General features: G+C 35.8%; 1 protein-coding gene across 2 annotated transcripts in view; it reads right to left on the bottom strand.

Moving 5' to 3' along the window:
• LOC127957028 (transmembrane protein 132C-like) overlaps window positions 1–25,449 on the bottom strand; it is a 181,478-nt gene that overhangs the window by 55,859 nt on the left and 100,170 nt on the right. Inside the window, exon 1 of one of the 2 annotated variants that reach the window (XM_052555361.1) lies at window positions 16,379–16,503. The exons of the other annotated variant lie outside the window; for it this stretch is intronic. The gene's annotated coding sequence lies outside the window, so the exon portion shown is untranslated. Of the gene's footprint in view, window positions 1–16,378; window positions 16,504–25,449 lie in introns of those variants that run through there. 2 annotated transcript variants of the gene reach the window in all.

Here is a 25,449-nt window from a genome sequence, read left to right as displayed (position 1 = left end):
TTAAGTCATGTAGGGGTTGGATAGCTTCAGACATAACGATAAAACAATAGATGATCAGAAAGATAGATAGAATGACAAAATGATAGCTAGAACACAGAATGTTAAAATAACAGACAGTTTACGGAATGTAGTAGATGGATGGTTTCAGACGGACAGACAGAAATAATGATAAAAAGAAAGATAGAACATCAGATGATAGACAGAACAATAGAATGATAGACAAAGCGATATAGGCATGTAGCGAATTTATAGTTTCAGACAAATTCTACATAGGATGACTCATAGATAGATAGATAGATAGATAGACAGACATGCACATGTCAAGGCTTAATATCAAGCCCTGGAATGATAGATGGAACAACAGACAGACAGAGAGAGAGAGAGAGAGAGAGGGACAGAAACCACGAGGAGCATTACATGGATTTATGGATAAGGTATCGAAGTAAACAACAGTTCACTCTCTCTCTCTCTCTCTCTCTCTCTCTCTCTCTCTGAGCCGAACACAGTTTTCAGATATGCACACACTCAGGTGGGTAAAGCATTCGACAGCCATCAAACAATCAGCAGCGCGGTGCGACAGGCCGCGGTCGGATCACAGGCGGCCGAGCATGAAGGAGGAAACGGAGCTGTCACACTTCCACTGTCATTTTCTCTCTTCTCTAACACGCGCACTGTCATGCTGACCTGCCTTGTCAGCTAAACTTCCCATGATGCACCCCATCCTCCTCCTCACTCCATATTACCTTTCCGCTTGCCTTCAATATGACCTGTCAATCATCACCTTGGAAACCAGGTAGTCTGCGTCGCCTCTAATCAGCGAGTGTGACTAACTGATCAACAGCTCCGTTCTGTCCAGTCCAGCGCTGCGGGAAACCACAGTCAAACCAGAGCAGTCACCTTCACAGATAACAAAATGACCTTTCACACTACAAATGACTGATTTTTGAGGTTGCTTTTTAACTATAAGCATGAACTTTGTTCTTTTAAACCTTTAGCAATTCAATAAGATATTGAAATATCAAACCAAGTGAAATCTGCAAACTAATGAGGAATCTAATAGTGATTTTCTTAGAACTAACCTTTAACTGGATTTTTAGTGGAGGTATAAAGACCGTTCACACAGATGTAGTTTACTGCATTAACCACAGTCATATATTATTCTCAATTTATCATTTAAAACCTAGCAACACTGTTTAATCAAAGAAGTTAGATTGTGCTATCTTAAGCTTAGAATAAATGCCACTGCTCAAAAAATACCAATGCTCCAAATACTTGTTTGGGGGCCACTGTATTTAATGGGGACATTGGATTACATTTAAATTTTACTAGCTTTTTTGCATTTAGGCTAGTTGGGTTTCTGGCATTGGAAAGGGTGGGGCAACCAGTAGCTCATTATCATTTAAAGAGACATGCATCAAAACGTGTCGCGTTGAACAGAGATGTTTTTTACAAGGTAAAAAGGGTGTTTCTCTACACAATCAGTGAGGAATTTTAACCAAAACATTTTTCTGAAATTTCTGAAGGATCACTGGAATAATGAACTTTTTTTAAATAACATTTTATCATAATTTTAATAATTTAAAAAATCTGGTATTTTAAATTAATAACATTTCACAATATTTACTGTTTTTGATCAAACCGTGGCATTGTTTTTTTAATAAATATAAAAAAATCTCACTTACCCTTAAACATTTTAAAAAGTAGTATATAATATGAGCAAAACATATACAGTATTACTAGACCTGCTTTTATATAATTTACAGCATACTGTATAATTACAAAAATGCATTAACTAAATGGATTCATAATTTCTGATGACAAATTGCCTGTGATTATCCTCATTTGAAAGTCCTCTTGGACGAAAAAGTCCACTAAATGAATAAATGTAAATAATCCAACCCATTGTTCTGTGTGAGCAGAATGGGAACTAGCATAGATACGATGTAAAGGTTTCCAAAGGCAAAAGAAAGAGATAAATCAGTGTGTGTTTTACCAGCAGGTTTGTTTGTTTGTGTGTGTTCTGGCTTATTTAATGCACTTGTGCGCTGTGGGAGCCACTCGGCCCCCTCTGTGCTGCTCTTGACCCCTGTGGCCTCCGGCACTGGTACTTGTTTTCTGTGTTTTGGGCTGGACTAGTGTTTTTCCTCCTCTCTTTTCATCCCCCTCTTCTCATCTGCATGCTTTATTGGGCTCTGATGGTTGACCACTGACCTTTCAGGAGAAGAGGATTCCTGTCCAAGAAACACGCCCGCATCTCATCACACACACAAACGGAGTAATGTATGTACTCTCTCATCCTGTGATTTCAAGTGGCTGTCACACTTGTTTGCACGCCACCGCATTCAACAAGAGGATCAAAACAAAAGCAAAAAATACACACACACATGCGGCACATACAAGGACTGTCTGAGGAATAAACAAAACGCACAAGCAGGGTCAACAGGCATCAAAGCCCACTCACCGTCTGTCACAAACACTCTCTGTATTTGAGGCAGTGATTTAAAGGCACAGTTAAACATTCTGTCATCATTTAGTCACCCTCATGGTACCTTGTGTTTTTTGTCACGCTGGTTACTGACATAATTCTATGCAGGAAAAAGTGCAGCACGAACATTCCACCAAACATCTCCTTTTGTGTTCTACAAAAGAAAGTCAACTGATGACAATAAATCACATTCTTACAATCCTTCAAAACAACTACTAACTTTCTCTGACCTATCAAGGTCTGTGTTTCTGCCACTGTTCTTTTTGTCCAGCCTCTGATCTAACAACCTGTCCTCTTTCAGGCAGAAAGAGAGAACAAGCAGAATCAACAGAATCTGCACACACACACACACAGCTCAAACTCTCACACTCTGGAATGACCCAGAAGGTTAAGGTTAAGGCCCCACTGGGACTGTCCTCATCAGTGCCTGAGTCAAAGTTAATGCCAAAACAGATCTAAAGGGCTGTCCAGTGGTTATGAAACACACACACACACACACACACACACACAAGTGACTAGGAAAGTGTGAATATTTTTCTTGGCATTGTTTGCCAGGTATAAGCCATTTAGGATGGGTCTGTCTGTGCAAGGACAGAAGTGATCAATAACGAACAGTGCAGACAGAGAGAGAGAGAGAGAGATCTGTCTTAACCTTCATATCCATTATTATATGCATTTAATAGTGTTATTATTAATAATCTATCTATATCAATAAATAGCGCTATTAGCTGGTTATTTAAGGACTATTTCACCCCAAAATAAAACAATTATCCAATTTTGATATATTTTTCTCAGCATTTAATTTTATCTGAATTGATCTTATTTATGATTATGATTATGAAAACTCACTAAACTTTGCATATACAATTTGTATAATGGGATGGACATTTGCCTATAGCAGATACAGGCAAATAAATTAATGAATTAATGAATTAATTAATCCTTGTGTTCAGTCCTCAAAATCTAAGTTTGACTATGTAAAAATAGTCAATAAGAAAATAAAACATTTTATTAGTAGTATTATTATTCACTCTTTTTAAACACTACTTGATTTCTATGTTTGCACTATTTCTATTTATACATTTTGCTCTGATTTGTCAAAAAAAAGCAAAACAAATAGACGATTTAATTAAATTAGATTCTTGTTAGTTTCCTTTTCTTCTGCACTTTGCAGCTTGTTATTGTTAAAGCTGCAAATTGATGATAAGACATTTCAATCCTCTAAAACTAACCCAATAAAATATAATTTGTAAACTGAAACTGGGACTTACTCTCTTCTGTACAAAAACAGCTCAATTAACGAATATTACTTATTCAATTTCAGTCTCTCCGAGCACCTGTAACTAATATAAAACAAAGTCACTTGTGGCTTGTTAGAGAAGCACAGATTCAGAGAAAAGCAATATATTTAGTCTGTGCTTTTAATTGAAAACACACGCAAACCGCAATTGATCGGCTAATGGGCTGCAAGTGTGATATTTTAGCTATTTTAGAGATGTCCTCTGCTAACCCCACTAAATCCATATTTCTGCTGAAAGAAAGAGGAACAGATATAGGCTTTCAGCAGAAAGGAAAATGCCTTTTTGGCACAAGACAGAGTCATGCTGTGAGTTGTGAAGGCAGACATAAAAGAGGAATGGCAAACTCATCTCCTGTGTGAATGTACTGTCCAATCTGCAATCCTCTCCACACTCCAGCGGCCCTCGCTTTAACAGGACACCAGAAAATACATCTTTGGCCCTACACACTTACTCTCCCTCTTTCTATCTTTTTTTTATAATAATATATTGATTTTCTGGGAGGTGGAGCTATAGCCCTCCCTTCACGTAGTTTATGAGAGCGGTTACAGAAGAATAGCTCTTGGTACAAGGTGAACTTGACTAGGTGTGAGGGAAAGTTTACTGTATCTTTCATTCTTCTTGAAATCCCCTTCTGTACGTCGACTACGACTGGGGTACGTAGAGTTCTGCCAGATTATCAATGAAAATAATTGATTAGCTCCTCCATTCTGATGTACTAATGTAAGGAATTTAGCTTTTTTTTTTTTTAAAGGGGGGAATCGAATCTAAAGATTTGAATTGCTTTAATTGAACTGATTCCAAATTCCAAAAAATGATGCTAAAATTTCAACTCTGCAATCATGCTCAATTTTAAAATATATTAAAATAGAAAATAATTATATACTGTTTTATAAAATATTTATGTTTACATTCTATATTTAATTCAAATTATAGGAGATTTTAAAACATTTATTTTAAAAACATTTAAAAATCGTACCGATCCCAAACTTCTGAAGGGTCGTACACATATTTATGTACCATGAAATTACCGTCTGACATCATTACAGTACCATGGTAACCTCACAAAAAATGTTTCATAACATGTTTCTGTCCTAGAATACCCCTTATTTATATCAAATTCATACACACACACACTGCATAAATCCGACTGCATTTAAAATCTCAGATGCATATAAATGGAAACACACACAACCTTAGTGCAATAACTCACCACATACACATTCATAATACACACTCACTGTAGCTTATGGAAAAAAACACAATTAAAAAAATCCTTGATTTTGTGGAATACTTCCTCTTTTTTTTAGCAATATCATCAGAGGGTTCCATAAAGGTTCATCCTGTTTTGAACATTCTGAGGTTTCCATCTGGAAAAAGCATATATATGATTATCTCCCTTCTGCTCTCAGATGTCGGAGGCTGGTGTCAAAAAGGATGTCATGGGTGGCAATGAGAGACAGAAAGCCAGTCCAAACCTGATTTGGACCTTCCAGTACCACTGGGACTTCAATCTGTTTTCCTCTGTGTGGATGGTAAAAATACCAGCTATCTTTGACTCTCTGGGGACGGTGCTGCTATATAACAGGCAAAAAATCTCTTTAACCACCTACTTCATGAAGCAACAGATAAAATACTATTATTTCTGGGGTGGGGGGTGGGGGGGGGGGTTATCATTTAACATAGATTTAGTTTTGATTCTATGTAAAGACAATAACCTATAAAAAATCCTCACAGTATAAGAGGGATTTTCCCTCTAACGTAGAGTCGAGAATATAAAGCTATGACTGCATTCAGCTGACTGGATGTAAACACCATCTGACTGGAAAAATTATAACAATTCCAATATGAATATGGTTTTTTGATATTGTGATGGACTGTTTTAATTTCAGTAAACATGATAAAGATATCCAATATGACAAAGTCTAAAAATAAAAGATAAAAAATTGTAAAAAGGGGTTACGAAGCATACTGCCTATATACAAACCCGATACCAAAGAAGTTGGGACACTGTAAAAATTGTGAATAAAGACAGAATGCAATGATGTGGAAGTTTCAAATTTCAATATTTAATTCAGAATACAATATAGATGACATATCAAATGTTTAAACTGAGAAAATTTATCATTTTAAGGGGAAAATATGTTGATTTTAAATTTCATGGCATCATCACATCTCAAAAAAGTTGGGACAAGGCCGTGTTTATCACTGTGTGACATCCTCTCTTCTTTTTATAACAGTCTGCAAACGTCTGGGGACTGAGGAGACAAGTTGATCAAGTTTAGTAATAGTAATCTTGTCCCATTCTTGTCTTGTACAGGCTTCAAGTTGCTCATCTGTCTTAGGTCTTCTTTGTCGCATCTTCCTCTTTATAATGTGCCAAATGTTTTCTATGGGTGAAAGATCTGGACTGCAGGCTGTCCATTTCAGGACCCAGATCCTCCTTCTACACAGCCATGATGTCGTAATTGATGCAGTATGTAGTCTGGCATTGTGATGTTGGAAAATGCAAGAATGAGACGACGTCTGGATGGGAGCATATTTTGTTCTAGAACTTGGATATACTTTCAGCTTTGATGGTGTCTTTCCAGATGTGTAAGCTGTCCATGCCACACACACTCATGCAACCCCATACCATCAGAGATACAGGCTTCTGAGCGCTGATAACAACTTGGGTTGTCCTTGTCCTCTTTAGTCAGGATGACATGGCGTCCCAGTTTTCCAAAAAGAATTTCAAATTTTGATTCGTCTGACCACATAACAGTTTTCCAGTTTTCCTCAGTCCATTTCAAATGAGCCTTGGCCCAGAGAAAACACCTGCGCTTCTGGATCATGTTTAGATATGGCTTCTTTTTTGACATTTACAGTTTTAGCCGGCAACTGTGAATGGCACGATGGATTGTGTTCACCGACAATGTTTTCTGGAAGTATTCCTGAGACCATGTTGTGATTTCCATTACAGTATCATTCCTGTATGTGATGCAGTGCCGCCTAAGGGCCCGAAGATCATGGGCATCCAGTATGGTTTTCCGGTCTTGACCCTTACGCACAGAGATTTTTCCAGATTCTCTGAATCGTTGGATGATATTATGCACTGTAGATGATGATAACTTCAAACTCTTTGCAGTTTTTCTCTGATAAACTCCTTTCTGATATTGCTCCATTATTTTTTCGCTGCAGTATTGGGGGAATTGGTGATCCTCTGCCCATCTTGACTTCTGAGAGACACTGCCACTCTGAGAGGCTCTTTTTATATCCAATCATGTTGCCAATTGATCTAATAAGTTACAAATTGGTCCTCCAGCATTTAACTTTTCTGATCTCTTATTGCTACCTCTCCCAAGTTTTTTGGAATGTGTAGCTCCAATGAAATCCAAAATGAGCCAATATTTGGCATGACATCTCAAAATGTGTCACTTTCAACTTTTGATATGTTATCTATATTCTATTGTGAATAAAATAGGTTTATGAGATTTGTAAATTATTCCATTCCTTTTTAACTTACAATTTGTACAGTGTCCCAACTTTTTTGGAATCAGGCTTGTACATTACAGAGTGGGATCATTAAGCAATACATAAATTCTTTCATTTAGAGAAAACAATATGTTACACTTTTATCATTTGACTGCAATTGATTATGAATTACAATCTGTAAATTCATATATACACTTTAAAACTCAACTTTATAGCCACCACATTGGTATTAATAATCCAAAAATGTTCGGTTCAGAAGCATCAACATTCGAGCACCTGCACAAAGACAATAACTCAGCGCTTCCCGAAGCAAAGGTCAACATGCTGCCTCCTAAAATACCTTCTGAAGTATTCTAAAGCATGCTGAGATGGCAATCCCAAAATGCATTGCAACCAGTTCAGCGACAAAATTAATCTAAAATAGTGAAAGGAAAGAAATGTTGATAATTTAATACCAAAAAATTTTTTGTTGAGAAATATACTTAATTTACTTACCAGAAAGTATCAATAAAATTATTAAATATAATTTAAAACATAATATTTCATCCAAAATTGACCTAGTGCCTGTTGTGTATATTTTATGATTACCCTAGTAAATAATATAAATAATAATAATAATATATTTAAAATACATGTATTTCACAATAAGTATATTTCAAATCTATTAACAAATATGACAATTAAACATAATTTGGAGTAAAACTGTACAATGCATATTTCTTAATATTAAGCATAAAATGTTTTAATGTCACTATTAAAACACATTAACCTTAAGCACAAAATGAGTTGTTACAATTTAGCAGACTTTAAGTATACTAGTTTAGTAAACTAAAAGTACAATCGCAGGGTATTGTTATTAAGTATGTAATTATATATAAATATATTTGTAGTATAATTAGCATGAAATAAATGTATTTCAAACATAATTTAGTATATTTACTTTTCACAACGGTTTCAGAGTATCAAAATAATAGCGTAGTAAACTTTAGAATGTTGCAGAAATGACATGTGTCATCAAAAAGCCAATTAGATTCTTAAATTAAAATGTATGCATTTAGCAGACGCTTTTATCCAAAGCGACTTACAGTGCATTCAGGCTATCAATTTTTACCTATAATGTGTTGCCGAGGAATCGAACCCCCAACCTTGATAAGGCAATGCTCTACCACTTGAGCTACAGGAACACCATTGTTCTTCCAATTGATTCTTCCATTGGCTTTTGATCAACAAAAGTTAAATTCTTACACTTTTTTGATTATCAAGATAATTTCCGCAAATGTAGATAATTTTAAAGCCTAAATATAAATTGGGCTATAAATGAACAACATGATGGGCATCACCACCACTTTAAAAAAAATAAAAATAAAAATAAAGTGTTCAATGATAAGGAACCACTGTGCACTTTCTTGGTACTGTGGATGAATCTGAGTGCATTTTGTTGCATTACATTACTTTTAAACATCATGGCGTCTTTCCCTTGAGTCCTACAGGGCCACAGGGGTTCAGATGGTCGGTCTTTCCAGCAGACGCCCAGCAGGGGTTGAAAATAAGTCGGGCGCAGGGTCAGAAAGGATGTGGATCTGGAAAAATCAGCCTGGATATTTAGGGAGTAATGCATGCGAGTGCTCCGATCAAAGTGACTGAATTAGGCCAGGTATCTGGTCGCCTGTCACTGGACTACCCCACACACACACACACACCGGATACACACACTCAACAACCCCCTAATGACTGCCCATCTCTTTCCTGTCCTGCTCCATCACACACAGACGTCTTGACCACTCTGTACCCACAGCACACACACCTGCCAAATCTGACAACTCACATATTTTAGTCTGAGTCTCTGGCCAGTGCTGGGTTCAATGTCTGTTTGTGAGAGACAGAAAGAAAATGAGAAAAAGACAGACAGAGGGATACAGAACACAAGAAAGCAAAAATTGGCAGTCCCAAAGAAGTGTGAGAGGACCTTACCCTGGCCTGTTTGAGGACATGCGGTCCAGCAGAATTGGATTAGTTGCTTTTAGTGTAAGTGCTGTGTTTGGGCAGACATGTAGCAAATAAAAACACATTTTTAATCTCTTATGAGGATTTGAAATTCTTATCCAGCCACATAGAAGCCATTTACTGAATTCACCTGTATACAAACCACACCCAATGGTCCAGAAAAGAGACAATAGATGGATGGAGTGAGATTGAGGAAGGCCGACAGCCGTACGTCTCCGATCCGGCTCTTAAAATCAAATGAATCGACTCGTTTAAGTGCAAACAGAGATGCAGTTAAATTGGGGACAGGGAGGATGGAAAAGTTTGGCGTAGGTTAAAAGCACACATTCCTGCAGAGGCTTCTGGGAATCACTGGAGGGTCTGATCTTTTAAGTGTTCGGGGACTGGATGTTCAAATTTGATGTTATTGGTGTGTGTGGTGGTGTGGTGGGGGGTATGGGATTGTGTGAATGCATGAGGACAAGGAGAACATGGAAATTACATCAGAAAAAAGGACTGCTAAATGCAGTGGGACAACCAATCACAGGGAAATAAGTTAACACCACAATAAAAAACCCTAAGTGTTGCCAAAAGATAAAAGTAATTTAATAGTGCTTAAGATAATTATGATAAAAGGTATGGCAGTGACAAATAACAGATTCGAAAAAGAAAATGTTACCACTGGGATACGTCCATTAAGATGCTCTTAAGGATGCTGCAAGCTAAAAACAAAACCTAGCCAGTTACACACACAAAAAAACAACAACTCTCTAATCATTGAACTTAGTTAAATTATATTGTACAAACAATTTCAATAGAATCAAATATTAACTAGCAGATTTATGCTAAATACAACAAAACATACACATTTACATACGAGTCAAAAACAATATAGCGAAGGGATTTGAATTTCTGAATCATTTGTGAAGCAGATTTTTTTTAAATGAATCAACAACCAAAAAAATCATTAGAATTAATTTTAGACTGTGAAATCTGCCTTACTCCATGTCTATTTCTATATGCATTTAATATAGTTATTACTGCAATATTTAGCTCATTTATTCTCCATAATTTATTCACTTTTTGTATTCGCAGATTAGGAAACGTTCACTAAGCGTAAACGTATTATTATTAATTATCTCTGCAATTATAATTGATCTTTTTGTGACTTTGTTGAACACCCACCAAAGTGTGCATAAATGAAATGTGTTTAAGTGAGGGTGTTAGATTAGTGTTCTTGTGCATTGTGTATTTTACCATACAGACGTGTGTGTGAGTGTGTTTAGAGGAGTGATTTACGCTGATATATATGGAGCAACAGAGGAACACAGAATGCTCATTTCCCTATAATGCCCCTAAAGGGACAACATTTACCCATATTCCTCTCTGGGAACACATAGCTCTCGCAGTGGGTAAATGGGTATCGATTTAACTTGGAGTTACTTTGAGGCCAGCACTTTAAATAAAAAAAAAAGAATGGAAAAAAATATCTTGATCCCTGGCTTGTCATCAGCAGCACAAGCCAAACCGCAATCACAGTGAGCACATTGCTCCAAACCACAACGCTGTTCATCTGCTCCCAAACAGACCACACAGCACTAATAACCATTTGCTGAACAGTTTGGAATTTTAGCTGAATGAATTCACCACAATTGAGTGTTTTGCGACAATATCAATAATCCTGCACCTTTCAGCACCTCATTCGAAGCTAAACATATTACGAGCTGGGTTACGCAAGCCGAGATTAAATTAGACACAACCTAGTTTAAAGCAAGAAGATAAAGGAAAAGTAATAAATTATTTGGAAATGAGGCAACATGCCCACAAGCACAGGAAACAGATGTTCAGACACAAGCAGACACTGAACAAGAATGCCTTCCAAAAAAAATTCTATAAAGCATGCACACTGTGTGTATAGATAATATAGGCATATATAATAGGCAGCCACTGTTGTTTGACTTCAACTGTTTAAACATGCATTTCAAAGCAATTAAACTCCATGTGGTTAACAATGATAGATAGATACTGTGTACAATAATAAAAGGCAGAAAGAAAGGAGAGAATTTGTCGAAAAAAATGAGAGAGAGGGGGAAGTCAGACTCAATCACATTATATATGCAGCCTCTTCGAGCTCAGCTGAGGCATTTTTAACTACACAAACACGTCAGGCTATACACTCACCCCTGAGGCCAAACAAATTACTTTTCATCAAGCCGCAGATCAACGTGAAGAGATATATCAACACAGTCCATCAGAAAACCAGCAGCAGCAGTCAGTCTCACCGCTCTGCTTCTGCACATGCGGTTTCCACAACTTCACCGCAAACAGATATTGTACATTTTAAGTTTTGAAGATTGCAATTAATTTCACAGAAGTTTAAGAAACTGTATGTTTCACCTCAGCTTAACAAATGACTAAAATCTAATCATAGCAAAATACTAAAAAGACAGATGTAGCACAGATGTAGAAGTAGTTTTTCCACAAGCAGGAATAAACACTAATATATAAAGCAATATACCAATAAACACATTTATTCGTTTTAGATTTTTTTAGACTTCTAGAGTTAAAATTATGATCATTTTTTGCAGTGTATGCTATGGCTTTGAACACTAAATAATGAGTAGTCTGTCCTCTTACAAGAGCTCTGCAAATAAACACATACATGCATCAATCAATGAAGTGCTGCAATATTAGATGTGAGAGCACTGCAGACCACGATGGGAGGGGATGCAATCTAACCGTGTGTGTGAGTGGGTGTATAACCTTTGTGTTCACGGCTGGATGATGCAACAGACAAAAGCATTTTATAAAGAAGTATTGCAGAACACAATTGTTTCGTAGAATTCTGAATTACACAACTGACAGCCACATAAATGCCAAACCCGAGGCCAGTGAGAAATATGCCACTCAGATAAACACAACAAAATTAAATGGAACTGAAATAAATTAGGTACCAAAGAATACAGACATTTACAACTCTTTTAAATGTCAATTTTGAGAATGTGCATTCACTTCACCTCACTCTCCGTTTCGGCCTGGGTTCTTCCACTCGTATGCAAATTGTCGGCTTATCTCTCCTCGTGTCACACACACAGTGGGTCTATTGGTTAGACTCGCTACCAAAGGGGTCAACTGACCTTGTTAAATGCATAAAAACACATTAGCGTTATTTCCAGCACAGCTCTCTAGCTATCAGAACTCTTCACATTCAGTGCCACTTCCACCTGCTGCTTTCCACACCATTACAAACCAAAAATCTACTGACCCTGAGAGGAATAAATTTAGGCCATGGCTAATGTGTGCCAACGGCAGTGCAAATGTGTAAGTGTAACAATAATCAATAGTGCAGTTTTGACTGTGTAGCCATTGGTTCCCTTGTACATTAAATGACACTTATTGGCTTGGTGATCTGCATTTTGCCATTAGTGATTAGCAAACAGCTGCTAGGTCCATGCAGTTAAGTGGGTCTAATGCTCTCTGCATTTGACAGCAGGGTGCAGACAGATTACCAATCAGTCAGCAAACATCTATGCGGTCATTTGAGTTTTTTTTTTTAGTTTCAACATGTTAAATGGCTATAGCTGTCAAAAAGAAACTATAAAACAGATAAAAGAATAAAGTGCCTTTGGTGTAGCCTTAAGTCACCATGTATGTGCATATTAAAATCTTAAGGTACAGTAATAACTACCGAATTACTACATTCTGAAAAAAAGTGTATATTATACACATACATACATTGAAAAGTTATTTTAAATTGTAATAATATTTTACAATATTACAGTTTTACTGTATTTTTGTTCAAATAAATGCACTCTTAAAAAATTACAAAAAACACAGAAAACCTCTACAAACTCTAAACTTTTGAACAGTATTTTGTAGGTACAAGAAAATTTATTTGAACTAGGGTTGGGTGATGTCTACAAAATTGACATTGGAAGATGTCTACAGTAAAACATTGCAAAGGACGATTTGCCCGAAGCATGAATCCGTACTCAGAAAACAAATCCTAACGGTTGCCTGTTACATTACAGTACATAAAATTTAACTTACCACATAAACAGAGAAAGGAGAGATGTCTGAGGACTATTGCGAATGATTTACAGATCCTCAGCACCACTGACAAACATCTAATCTTGTAAAATGTGTGGTATGTACTGCCACTCAATAGTATAAACAGAGTATGTTCGATCTTGAATCTTAAAAAGTGAAAGTGAAACGAAAAAGCAATTGTGCATTCAAAAGCAGTTTCAATAGTGGCTCCCTGATGCCCGCAATTATATACAGTATAATTACCCAATGATATAACTGTGAGAGAAATTATTAAAATATGTATTTTCCTCCCATCTCGTATTTATTGCCTTTAGGGGTTTCGTATACATTGATTTTCTTTCCGAACATGGTATTGGGATGCGGTGGATTGCAGGCGACGATGGCATAGTGTGTGTGTGTGTGTGTGTAGTTGTTGGTTTAATAACCGTGCTGAAAATATGAATTTCAATAGTCCTTCAATAAAATACAGATTTGAGTTTTTTTGCATTTGTACAAATAGTCTGGAGTGGACTAGCCGGCCCCTCTGGTACTACAATATTTTCATCCTTATCAGTAGAGACAGCGAACTTAAAATAGCCGTGACATGAGAGGCCAAGGGACTATTGTTTAACCACGAGCTGCTAAGGCAATGGCTACTCATCTCATATTTTCTAATGAGTCGGGCAGTTAGTGGTAAGGCTAATGTCGTATGCTTCCTGATGGGGAGGGCTGCCACCACTGAGGCTAATATTTAATGCCTCCTGATGACAGGGGCTGCTAACACTGGCTAATTTCATGCATGGAGACCCATCCGCATCTCATCCATTCTACTGGCACACTGATGCTAATTACAGCCCAAAACGGCTTGATTCCTGCCATCATCTAGAGTTATTCTGCTATATTTTAACCAACAAAATCAAAATCACATGACATGGGCTAAATAAGAAGGAATGTTTGTTAGTTTGCTTACACGTGAACTATGACTATGAGCTAGGCACTTAGGAAAGGAAGAAATTATTGTCCTGACTACTTTTAGAGGAAACCATTAATGTGGTACATCTTCTCAGCACTGGCTAGGAGAACAAAATCAGTAGTTTCTAAATTTACATTGGTGCATTTAGCAGACGCTTTTATCCAAAGCAACTTACAATTCATTCATGCTATACATTTTAACAGTATATGTGTTCTCTGGGAATTGAACCTGGAACCTTTTACACTGCTTACGCAACGCTCTACCACTGAGCCACAGCAGTTATATGATTTTATTAAAATATATTAGCACCCAACCACACTACTTTTTAAGCACAGTCTCCAATAACATAAAAAACAGTGCAGAATTTGAATGTGGCACAATGGAGGATTTGTCTTTCTGAGCCCATAAGCGTCCCCTTGAGGAAGACCCTTTTGTGTCTGAGTTATAAGTCAACAACATTTGCAGCCTAATGGAGGCTTTAAGAATAGATCTCGAAGCCAAAGAATTAAACAGAATTGTCTTCTTGAATGAGACGCAGATGTTTGAGGAGAGGCCCAACAGCTTTACTGATGACATCATCTGTAATCAGCAAATTACATGATACATGAAAGCAATAGCTCAAAAGAAAATTCTGCCTTTATTTATCCTGGTATTGTTTCATACCTGAATGCTTCCAATTTGTATGTGTAATGCAAAATAATCTTTCTACAGCTGTTTTCCATACAATGACAGTTCATGACCATATTTGGGCTACAACACACACACACACACACAGTCTCTTATGAGGCTGAATTTATCTTATGCAAAAGACAGTAAAAATAATATTGTGAAATAATTTTACAGCTTAAAATTATTTAGTTCATTCATTTATTCAAATCTAAATTAACTGCTGTGATGATAAAGCTGAATTTTCAATAGCCATTACTTCAGTCTTTAGTGTTACACAATTTTTCAGAAATCACTCTAATGCTGATTTGGTGCCCAAGAAACATTTCTTCTTATTATCAATGTTGAAAATCTCTGAACTGCATAATACTTGTCAGAACCATGACAGTTCTTTAAGGATTCTTTTATTAGTTCAAATTTGTTTGAAGAGTTAAATTTTGAGAAAAAAAATGCATTTATTTTAAAAAACAAAATTCATTTAGTTTTTTTTTTTTTTTTTTTTTTTTCTTGGAACAAAGTCTTTATGAACTTTACTGTAATGAATCATTGCTTAATTAAAAGTTGATAGCCTGAATAAAAGCATCTGCTAAATGTTTTATTTTATTTATTTATTTTTTTAATAATGACAGAATTTTCATGTAGCTGTGAACTATATTTATAGTATTTACACAAAAAGCACCAGCACACGCTCTACAGGAATGAGAACAAAACATCAGACCAGATGTTAAAAATACTCCAGAAACTGGGTTTAAAAAAAATACAAAGAGTCTGTTGTCTCTATCACTTTAGATCACTCTCTAAGTGTAAATAAGACTTTTTCTGCATGTTGATGCCTTTCCTGCCCAGGTAAATGAAGTACTACGAACTGATTAATTAATCCAGAAAGTAAGGTAGTGTGTGATTCATTATGGATGATGTAAAGTGAATAAGATGCTGGGTGTCTGAGTCCCTTATGGTGTCTGTGTAGCAGTGTGTGATCGAGAAACAAGCATGAAGAAATTGGCCTTTGCATGTAAGCGATAATAGGACACAAGCTCAGCTAATCAGACTAGTGAATCATATGAATCATATAAGAAGGCAAAGAACTGGTGCTGATGGATAGAAGGAGGGCAGAAAAAGAAAAGCAAAGAGAAGTCTGAACCATTAAATCCAAAGGTAGGCATCTTAAGAGTGTACTACTTTGAGATAAACCAGAGAGTGTTATTACTTCTGTATTTCATGTATTCAATATTAACCATATTAACATTGAAATTTACTTGTTATTTGTCCCACAAATTCAAGTTTACGATATGTTCGTAAAACCCAAATTATGCTAGAGCAAGCCAGGACCATCCTACTGTTGCATGTGCAAGCACTGCTAATGAGGCTACAATGCTAACAGCCGTTTAATTAACGAGACAGCGAATATTAGGCATGAAAAGTCCAAAACAATCATTTGGAAGGAACCGAGCAACGGAAATGAGAGCGCACCTGTTCAATCAGTCTGATTCTCCTCCACATTTCTCTCAGAAGAGCACAGAGGGACTGCCATGACAATGAGGCTTCAAAAAGACACTAATTAAAAGCCCTGCCACTTTTCAGACGTGTGGATAAACACAGGATAACAGGCAAACAGAAATTTAGCCTTGACGACACCAGGCTGATTTTATATGATTAGTCACAAAGCTGTATTTTTAATCTGACTGATCTAAGAAAAGATACGTATGTCTTTCAATTAAAAAAAATCAATTATAAAATAAGAAATGTCATGTGACACTGACGTCTGATTTAATATACTGTCTGTATTTTATGAAACATACACACACATACTTGTATATATACCAAGACAACATGAAGCCAGAATATGCTGGGGGGCTTTTTGCGCTGACTAATAAAAAAGGTATAATTTGTGGACTGTGTTCAATTTCTTTGAACTACAATTCAGTTAATTACTCTTCAAGTCATTCCAGTCACAATTCTCTTTCAACTTCATGTGACACATTATTAAAAATTTTGTCGAACCCCGAAATGCATATATACCTTAGAACGAGAACAGTAGCTTAATCACACATACACACTAAGAGAAAAAAAAAAAGAAAAGAGAAAGTTTCTACTAAAATGGTTACTTCCAGGTTTCTGCTTTAGAAAAACAACACTCTTCTGTAATCATACAGTCTAACAAGAAGAGAAAAAAAAACTCACAAGCAGACAGAGACTGGCTCTTTTTTTCCCTTTGAGACTACAGGAGGCATTTATAACACTAATTGGTTCTATTATGGACACAGGAGGAATATCCTTTACCTGCTCCGATTTCTCCTCCATTAAACTCATTCAACAACACTGAACGTCATACAAGACAGAAAAAGGGAGGCCATGTTTAAACACACACACACAGCTTTTTTCTTGTGTTAACATCTGTCTCCGGTGATCCGATCACAAGTGGTCAGCCGAGACAAATTACTGTTTACACCTGATCTCAACGAGAGGTCTCCAGTGACTACTTGTGATTGGATTTCATCAAGGGATGGGTACACAGGTGCTGTCCAGGATGCATCAGAATACATATATACCTCCAAACATAGCTTGAGTGATGGGATCATAATACAGTGTGTTTCTAAGACACCAATTAGTCCATTTACACCACGCATTAAACACTGTTGGATGGCACCTGAGTGGTGTGCATTAGGAGATAAAAGACATTGCAGGATGTTTTTTTATGTCAGTTATGAAGTCTTGTTTGTATCTTATATAACTTATAAAAGGTAAATTAAAATAGAATGCAGCTATTCTTAATTGCAAAAATATTACAGTTTAATATTATAGTTTTTATTGCATCTTTATCAAATAAATACAGCCATGGTGAGCCTTCTTTAAAAAAAATCAGTGTATACAAACATGTTAATTTGAAAAGTTATATATTTTTACTTAATTTTAAATAAGTTCAAATTAAACTTTACATACTCTATTGTAAACACGAGTATAAAACGGATGCAAATGGAGTGCGATATTATGGATGCATGGTTTGCGGGCTAGATTTTAGGATAAAATCACCATTGGAGTCTCCACTGGAGTGGTGATTTAAGACCCCTGTAATATATGAATTATTTGACCAGTGGGCAATTTCTGAAAGCAGCATGTCCATGGCTCCTGCTTCGACAAATCCTGCTCAGTTATGCCAGCTCTAAAGCCTGAGACAAATCTACTGGAGAGCTAGAAAATGTGTACCCAAGCCTGAGTCATGAACAAACTCTCAAGCATAAGTCCTAAAATTACATATGTATCCTGCTTAGCCCGTTTTAAGCCGAGAGGTCTTACTCTCAGACCTGTTCAAGCCCTTCTGTACATGAACAGAACAAAAGGGACTTAACTTTCTCATTTGGAAAGTACTTACCGTGTGGGTTCCCGCTTGTCAGATATTAATATTATTAAAAGAATAGTTCATTTAAAATGTAAATCGACATCATTTACTTACCTTCATGCAATTCTAAACTTAGCAATACTTCCTTTCACCCATGAAACACAAAAGATGTTTAATGAACGTGAATGGAAATGGATGCCATATGAAAAAACATTTCATTTTCTACACAGATGTAACAAAGAAATAAGCTTAATATGATGCATATTTGTAAGAAAATAAATAAATGAAACCGATAAGATATCTCTAATAGCAATAATAAACCTAATGTTTTAAATACACAATCCAGTTTTGTTTCAGTTGCATAGGCCTATATTTTCGAACCACATTCACAGATTTTAACTGAATAAATGCAGCTTTCACAATGAACACGTTTATGCTCAAAGTTATTTGGTAGAATATTTAGTTAGGATGTTTAAAGATCATACAGTGTCCCCTAAAACTTTGAAAAGCTCAATAAGTTTGTTTCTTTCATCTATAGTTTGGCCAAACCAATGTCAGGCTAAAGGATGTGGGCAAGATTTTCTTTGTGTAGTCGATTAAAGGTTTTCCTCAGGGTATTCACATCTGAAATCAGCCACGTATGAATCCAAAGTCTCAGGGGCAGTGAAGAAATTAGCCGCTGTTTATTAGTGTTCATCCAAGAAAAAGCACTTCAGGAGAAAATTAGCGGAGTGAGGTGATGCGTTTCAGAAGTTTTGAAGCTGTGTATTTTAAGAAGTGAGGTGGTACTGGAGGGAGGCCCAGAGGTATTTCTTTCTCTGTCCTTAATAAAGAAAGAAAAGACACACCTGTGATCACATGTAGCCCATAAGCATATACACAAATAAGACAAACAGGCCCCTGAGCAGCTTCAGTTCTGAAGACACATCTGTGGTTTTTCACGCTCCTCCACATCCGAGGTCTAAGAATAAAACAACATGTAACCCCCCTGGACAAAAATACTAATTATATTACCAGAAAACAGGCTGCATATCTATACGATGCACTTTATGATTATATGAAAGGACATACTTTTTAAATGTGTACTAGCATCAGCATTTAGCTAAATGCCCTACCTTTAAATACATAACTACTACAACGTTTACAGATTTAAATGTGATTTGATTATAGAATTTAAAGCTCAGGTGAAATGCAGGTATTTTCCAAAAAAATTAATGTTTAATTGTATAAAAAAGTAACAAAGTAACTTATGCTCACCAAGGCTGCATTTACCTGATTAAAAATAATGTAACAACAGTAATATTGTGAAATATTAATACAAATTAAAATGTCCTTTTCTGTGCTCATTTGGTTTTCAAGAAACATTTATTGTTAGTATTAGTATTATCAGTTTTGAAAATTGTTGTGCTGCTTAATATTTTTACAGAAAAATACGTTTTCAGAATTCTTTGATCAATAGGAAGTTTAAAATAAGAAATTGTAGAAATCTTTTATAAAATGTAAAATATTATACTGTAATTGTTGATCAATTTAATAAGTCTCGACTGAATTAAAGCACAATTTATGAAAATAATTGTAATGTACTTCCTGCATAAGCCAAGAAATTGCTTTTGAGATAAATATGAATGCACTACAGTCCTTGCCGTTACCTTTGGCCGTTGCCACACTATTAAAAATTTTGCATACTCTATATTAAATTAAACAGGTATGAAAGCAAGGACCCAGCCTCATTCGTTAAGCACACTATTTTACAATATGTGTGTCTGAATGAGCTCTGGGCCTTTGAATGCATATACTACAGTGTGTAAGATTATTTATTCTTTCTTTGTGTCTGTAAGCCTCACTGTGCACTGTTCTCTGTGGAGCTTTTTTGTAGTATAATATTAAATGGTACACAGCTCTCACACACACACACACACACAGACCGCTAGTATAAGCTGTACGTCAGTGTTAGTTCTCCCAGGGCCTTTACTAATGTTTCATCTCTCTTCTACTCATGCTCACAAATCTACCAGGACAATTGGTGATTTAACCCTGGAGAGCTGTAAAGCGTTTCAAAGAGCAATTTATGACCAAAGTAACACTATGAATGGACTTTCTAAACACACAGCAGAGCTGCTCTTGATTCAGAAGCACTCGCACAGTGGCAGATGGTCAACCATAATCAAATTACCTAAATGAAAACCATAAACATTTCATTACACTTTTTGTTTACTGTTTTCAAACTACATTAAGAGATAATTATCATACATCATTCTTCAGTGAGATTCCAGATACTAAGCCTTTTTTGCAACACTTGGCATTTTTATTTGTTAAAATTGTTTAGTAAAAACATTTACACAAAATATTTTAGATTTAAAATAAAGCATATAATATATAGCGTTATTAATAATATCTGTTACGGGGCTGAAAAGTTTTTCTCTGGCGTTTTATTTTAGACTTCAAAAGACTGTAACTAATTCCCCGTGCTACACAAGACTTGTGTCTAAAGACTTGTGTCTAAAAGCATTTGGCTAGTGTGCATTGAGATGTAGCTGTAAACTTCTGCGGGGTCATGGGTTACCCGTTCCGCAGCATTATGCTTCAGTGGAGCACTCTGGTATACAAGCCATTACACTCTGTCTTTCTCTCTCTCAGACGTTCACACACAGACGGAGGCAGGAATCACTAGCCACTCGCCTGTCCTGTTGCCCCTGTTCTATTAACCTCGTTCCTCTCTCTCGCTCTGCCCCTTAGACTGTAGCCATCAGCGTATAAATACATTGAGTTTTTATAAATGTGATGCATTAGTCATGTGGTGTGTGTCCTAGACTGACCAGCTCACTGCCCCACAGTTTAACACAGTTTCTTAAGCATGTACATGCGAAAAAGAAACTAGTAAGGAAGAAAGAGAAAGGAAGTTAAAAAAACAAAATTTGAAAATAAGAAAATTGTAAATGGATATCAAAGCATATATCTATCTATCTATCTATCTATCTATCTATCTATCCATCTATCTATCTATCTATACTGAACAAAATTATAAATGCAACACTTTTTTTTGTTTTTGCCCACAATTTGCATGAGCTGAACTCAAAGATCTAAGACTTTTCTATGAACACAAAAGGCCTATTTCTCTCAAATATTGTTCACAAATCTGTCTAAATCTGTGTTAATGAGCACTTCTCCTTTGTCAAGATAATCCATCCACCTCACAGGTGTGGCATATCAAGATGCTGATTAGACAGCATGATTATTGCACAGGTGTGTAACCACCATTTGCCTCACACAGTGCAAATAAAGGAATAAACAGAAGATTAGCAACAGCTCAAAAAAATTGCATAAAACCCCCATAAACCTGTAAAACTCCAAAAAGAGCCTAAAAAGGTACAGAAAAATAAGCCGAAACAACCAATTAAATAAACAAGTTTCAGTTTCCTCCCCTATTCTTCTTGTTATCCCCAACAATCTTGAAAAAAAAAAAACATATACCGTATTTTCTGGACTATAAGTTACACTTTTTTTCATAGTTTGGCTGGTCCTGGGACTTATAGTCAGGTGCGACTTATCAAAAAGAGAAATGAACCAAGAGAACACATTACCATCTCCAGACGGTAGACGGTAATGTTTTCTCTTGGTTCTTGGTCCTAAATAAATGCAACTTATAGTCCAGTGCGACTTACATATGTTTTTTTTCCTCGTCATGATGTATTTTTGGACTGATGCGACTTATACTTAGGTGCGACTTATAGTCCGAAAAATACAGTATGTATGAGAAGGAAATGCATTAAAAATATTAGACCCGGAAAACTCTATGGAAATAATTATAATAAATGAAGTTTTTAGTTATGTCAAGTTCTAAAATATTTTATGGGGTAAAAACTAAGTAAAAAATATGTTTTAATTCCTTATTAATTAGGGTTGCAACGGTGAGGAAATTTTTTCACCGGTTAATCAGCATGTGACAACACCGGTAATACCGTTATCACCATCGTGGGGTGGTCGTATGAATCTTCGTTTGAGTTTTTCCTCTTTCCCTCACTTTTCTTTACTTAAATAGCTTGTAAAAGCACTTTGCACATTTTACTTTCACTTTTAGCAGCAATTCGGCATCAACTGATTTAATTCAAATCAAGAAACAACAAAATACATCGTAGAACATAGAAGTTTTATTAACAAAACAAATAAAATACACTATGCTACATACCTAATATAAAAGAACAAATAACTTACACAGTTTAAATAGGCACAGGTACAAAACTAAAAATCAATAAAGAATGAAGAACAAATATTTATGAAACGTAGAACGAATAAGAATGTTTGGAAGCACAGACGGGATAACAATCATGTAAAATAATAAAGAAGAAAAAAATACAGTTTAAATAAAATAAAAATCAGCAATAACTGTGGAACGAACTTAATGACAAACGAATGTTTAAAAAACTTCCAAAATCACTTATTATTTTTAATTACACCAAATCACAAATCATTTTTAAAACAGGCACTTTTACATTTCCTTTTTGAAACTCTTCCACCATCGTCTTGTCTTTTTTTACCTCACTCTTCTGTCAGTCAGCTCGACTCGCTCTCCTCACGTGATAAATGAAATCTGATCTGTGATGCATGATTTAATTGCAGTGTCCTCAAACTTAACTAAATGAGTTTCATCAACAACAAAAAAAAAACAACGGCTTAACAATGGTATATCATCGCCATCACCGTCTATCACAGCAAGCGTATCCTTAATCCTAATATAGTAAATCACAAAGAATTGGTGTCATGGAGATATTGAGGAACATTGTTGTAGAAAAATCACTGCCGTAAAAGAATCTTAAAAGTAGTCCATATGGCTTATGTGCTATTTTGCAAGCAGGGCTGTTAGTTTAATGCATGTTTAATTTATTGACAGGCATAATTCCCAGTCTTCCAAAGCTTGACAATCTTATTATGGTGCTTTTTTTGTCATATCCAGAGCTTAAAAGTGTCTGCCATTCACGTTCATTGAAAAACCTCAGAAATTCTGCTAAACTTCTTTTGTGTTTAGTGGAAGACACAAAATCACGTTGGAATACATGAGTGAACTACTGCTTTAAGTGATTGAGAAAGTATTTGAGTTTTTATTACCACATTTACTCACATTATCATATTTAGGCCAAAACCCAGCGTGCGAGTGAGTGTCTACTATTCTGTGCTCGACTCTCTCTCGATCCCTGCTCTCAATGACCCATAGACTTCTCTAATTTTATTTCCCCGTATTTTCATTAGCAGTGGCTCAGGAAATTCATTCTGCCTGCTTGTGTGTGGCAGTAAATCAATACGGTGAGCGTTAGTCTCCTCTCCTCTTTCTGTAAGATTGTCATCCCTCACTCCCTCTCGCTCTCTCCCTGTTCAGATTTCTTCACGTTCTAACAGTTGGACTGATAATGCATGACCCAAAGGTCACCTGTCGTAAACATCCAAAGCCATTTCAACATTCTGAAGAAACGCAGTCAACAACACAAGAGGGGAGTAGTATGTCATGACGGATGACACAAAGGATCTAATGGCTTAACTAGCTCTGAAAAGATGAGGAACAGAGGAGAGCATTAAATGCAGTGGACCATTTCTACAAATAGAGAACAGATTTATTCCTGTGATGGCAAAGCTGAATATTCAGTAGCTATTACTTTAGTGTCACATGATCCTTCAGAATTCATTCTGATTTGGTGCTTAATTATTCAAATGGTTCCTAGTATTATCAGTTTTGGAAACAGTATTTTTATATTTTATATTATTTTACCTCATATTTATGTGGAAACTGTGATATCTTTTCATTTCATTTTTCTATTCTGTGATTTCAAGATTCTTTGATGAATATAAAGTTCAGAAGTTATTTGAAACATAAATAATTTGTAACATTATAAATAGCCTTAATTTAATAATTTTCAACTTTTTATCTTTCTTAAGCCAAATGTTCAAATGATACATCATGGTTATAAAAAAATAAAAAATAAAAATAACTACAATTACAAAAATATGGGACATGTCTAAATCTAGTTTATAATATGATACAAAACCCAGATAAAAAAAAAATACAAAAACTAAAACAAAACAAATTAAAAAAATAAACAAGCACAAAGAAATGACCGGTTTACACACAAAAAGAGTGCAAATAAAAAATTATTAATTATGAAAATATTTTTTACAACATTAAATTTGTGAAACACTAATTTCCTGCAACATTTGACATGTTTTAAATAAGCTACGTTTGATATAATAAACAGCATAATGTGTGAACCGGGACCACAAAACCAGCCATAAGGGTTTTGATTTAGCTTTTCAGGATACGACAATATTTGGCCAATATAAAACTATTTAAAAATATGGAATTTGAAAGTGCAAAAAAACTAAATTACATCTACATATTGTAATATTGCAAATAGTCTTTAAAGTTGTCCAAATGAAGGTCTTAGCAATGCATATTACAAATCAAAAATAATTTTTTTATATACAGTATTTATTGTAGGACATTTACATAATATCTTCATGGAACATGATCTTTACTTAATATCCTAATTTTTTTTGGCATAAAAGAAAAATCGATAACATTGACCCATAAAATGTATTTTTGGCTTTTGCTTGGTTTTGTGGTCGAGGGCCACATATTTTATCTAACATATCTAACAGATCTCACAACACCAACACTTGGGATCTACGCTTCTAAGGCTTTAAAAAAAAGAGTCCCGGGACTCCTAAGTGTACTGTATTCATGGCATGTGCCACCGAATGGTGGGATATAAAGGGAAGGAGTGTGGCCCCTCTGTTTACTCAATGGCAAAAACACAACTTTTCCCTTTGCTTCTCACCAGGTGTTGTGTTTGTGCGACAGCCGAACATGTGATCAGAATAAACTAATAAAGCATCTCTTTTTTCTCTTATTATTCATCTTCTCTCCCTCCATCTCTCCTGTCAGCGTGTGACTCACTGCAACAACTGAATCAGAGAAGCATTTAAGTGCAGGAACCAATTTTCCCCACCGTATAAAAACCACATGAGTACGAGAGCCGAGCAATTACCGGCGACGATGACAGCTTTAGGGTGACGCTCGGGTCGTAAATTTCTCACTCCGCATGCCGTTGGGAGATTTCTACATGCTTTGGATATCAGGACAGACTCCCATAAATCGCAGAAACGTCTATTAGAATTCCCATTCCGGCGTTCCTCTCTCCTAACCCACCTCCTCGTG

The sequence above is a fragment of the Carassius gibelio genome, chromosome B5 (assembly GCF_023724105.1).
Source record: "Carassius gibelio isolate Cgi1373 ecotype wild population from Czech Republic chromosome B5, carGib1.2-hapl.c, whole genome shotgun sequence".
Lineage (NCBI taxonomy): Eukaryota > Metazoa > Chordata > Actinopteri > Cypriniformes > Cyprinidae > Carassius > Carassius gibelio.
Note: the sequence above shows the minus strand (reverse complement) of the source record. Positions and strands in the feature narration are given on the sequence as shown.